The 2671-nt window shown below is 47.4% G+C and overlaps 1 pseudogene; it reads left to right on the plus strand.

Moving 5' to 3' along the window:
• The first annotated feature begins 1580 nt into the window (after nucleotides 1–1580).
• Nucleotides 1581–1832, plus strand: LOC147424968 (protein SLE3 pseudogene; annotated as a pseudogene).
• Nucleotides 1833–2671: the final 839 nt, after the last annotated feature.

Below are 2671 nucleotides of genomic sequence, written 5' to 3' on the forward strand. Positions count from 1 at the left end.
CCTACCTTGGCCCGAAGTCGACGCAGGAAAACTGAGAGAGAGAGAGAGAGAGAGAGAGAGAGAGAGAGAGAGAGAGAGAGAGAGAGAGAGAGAGAGAGAGAGAGAGAGAGAGAGAGAGAGAGAGAGAGAGAGAGAGAGAGAGAGAGAGAGAGAGAGAGAGAGAGAGGTGCTCGCCTCTTCTCTGCTACCAAGCCATTGTAGCTTGAGCTTGAGCTCGCCAACCCACTTTGGCCAGTATGCGGACAGAAGTCGACGCAGGCAAGCTGAGAGAGAGAGAGAGAGAGAGAGAGAGAGAGAGAGAGAGAGAGAGAGAGAGAGAGAGAGAGAGAGAGAGAGAGAGAGAGAGAGAGAGAGAGAGATGTGGCTTAAAAGCCTACGGAGCCACCACCCACCGCCTTTGGAAGCAACTACAATAGCCAAAGAGAAGGGCGGTTTTGACTTCGGAGACGATTCGGCGTATGCCACCTGATATAGAGGGAGTCCTACGTCAAGAAAATACGCCCTAAAGACACACACGCATACGCTTGACGAAAAACATGGGGAAATTTGAGGTGAGTCTCGCGCGCTTACGGTCCCACATGCATCTCATCCAGCAATTTCTGCTTGCTGTGTAGTAGCGAGCTCAAGACACAAGTAGAAGAAGCTTGTATAGTGGTTTTTGAAGAACTGCTGTAGAAGGATATCGAGAAGGAAGCTCGGTGGTTGAGGCGGAGCAAAGCTTTACGGTGTACTGATGAGGAGTGGGAGAATCTCTTGAGTGTTAACTGGCAATGAGACCGTCTAAGCAAGTTAGATGGAGTATGAGGACTGTGTGAGTGTGCGGTGTATGCGTGTGGCAATGTTCGTATTGGCTGATGGACATCGTAATATCTTCTTACATGCCTCAACGTCCCCTAACTTCCCCCCAGCTTCCCCCCTCTCTCTCACGTACCGTCGACACTGCCGGCTTGGTAGGATCAGAGAGGAGGCGAGCACCTCTCTCTCTCTCTCTCTCTCTCTCTCTCTCTCTCTCTCTGTCTCTCTCTCTCTGTGTGTGTGTGTGTGTGTGTGTGTGTGTGTGTCTGTGAGCGGGTTCAGGCTAGCCCATCGGAATTCTCTGTGCCTCGGCTCATGATGTTCACATGAGACAGGCAAGGAGGGACAATGCAACAACTGATTGTGGGGTTGTTAACGTGTAGTGCAGGATTCAACTTGAGCATCCCGCATTTGACACTGTAAAGTAGCCCGCCAGTGGGTTTCTTCCAAGGGGGGGCCTCGATCAAACTCTGGTAGGTCTGGATATCGTTTGTTTTCTTTTGCCTAATGGGTGTCTATCACACAAAGGACACTCTCCTCGGCCCCTCACCCTACCTCCGCCTCGTCTGAACCCAACCTCTCTCTCTCTCTCTCTCTCTCTCTCTCTCTCTCAGTTTTGAAAAAAAAAACTGTCTGAGAGAGAGAGAGAGAGAGAGAGGGAGAGAGAGAGAGAGAGAGAGAGAGAGAGAGAGATTACTTGCTTGAGGATGTTAGCGTTATCTTTGCTAGCAACTTGCTCACCACTTTGTGCTGTGTTTTTCTCAAGAGAAACCACACCGTCGAAGACGATGGAATCTCGCGAGGAGCTTGACCTGAAGGCCCGCGCTAGAGTGACGGTCGTTCCTGGAGGCACTGGAGGCAAGACCTTAGAAGCGCAGGAGCGGCGCCTTGTGGAAGGGAGGGCAAACACGAAAGAGCATATGGGGACGAAAGGATACCACGAAATGGGAAAGAAGGGTGGGATCTCCAACATAGAGCAGTCTGGTGGTGAGGCAGCTGAGGAGAAGGCAGTGCCGATCGACGAGCCAAAAATATAGGACTTAGTAGAAAAAAATTGTCCCCAGTTACATCATCATTGCATATTGTATCTTTTTGCTGTGCTCGGTGGGAATTACGATCTTAGTCTACTACTAGAAGTAGTTTTTTGGCTGCAAATTAGCTTAATTAGTGCACATATTGTATCTTTTTGATGCTTGGTGGGAATTGTGATCTTAGTCTTCTACTAGCACTAGTTTTTTGGCTACGAATTAGCTTATTTAAACCTAAAGCTCTTGCTTTTGTAATTAAAACTACCATATTCTATTTAGCTTTGCAAGTCTTTTAGTTTGTTTTCCAAAGAAAAAGAAAAAAAAGAGAGCTAAGCCAGTCTCCATCGTTCTATTTTTGACATCTCTCTCTCATTTGTACGTGCTTCGACATAATTTCTCTTTGTCGAATAAAAAAACGATGGAGATTGGCTTAGCTCTCTCTCTCTCTCTCTCTCTGAGTTTTTTTTAAAATTGAGAGAGAGAGAGAGACTGACTTGCTTAGCTCTCTCTCTCTCTAGAGAGAGAGAGAGAGAGAGAGAGAGAGAGAGAGAGAGAGAGAGAGAGAGGATTACCAACGCCCACATCTTCAAATTGGATGTTCCTGTTATCAGCAAAAAGGATGTACAAGTGCATGTGCATGAAGATGGTACCTTGGAAATCAGTGGGGACTTCAAGAATGTGGAAGAGAAAGGACCTGTGACATGGTATGCATCAGAGAGATCGCTTGGCTGTTTTGTTCGACAATTTCAATTGCTTGATAATGTCAAATTGGATGATGTGAAAGCTGTAGTTGAAGCTGGTGTGCTAACCGTCACTATCCCTAAGAGACACTAAGTGAAATCCGCCGC

This window comes from Adiantum capillus-veneris, chromosome 25 (genome assembly GCF_014529385.1).
Source record: "Adiantum capillus-veneris isolate H3 chromosome 25, ASM1452938v2, whole genome shotgun sequence".
NCBI lineage: Eukaryota > Viridiplantae > Streptophyta > Polypodiopsida > Polypodiales > Pteridaceae > Adiantum > Adiantum capillus-veneris.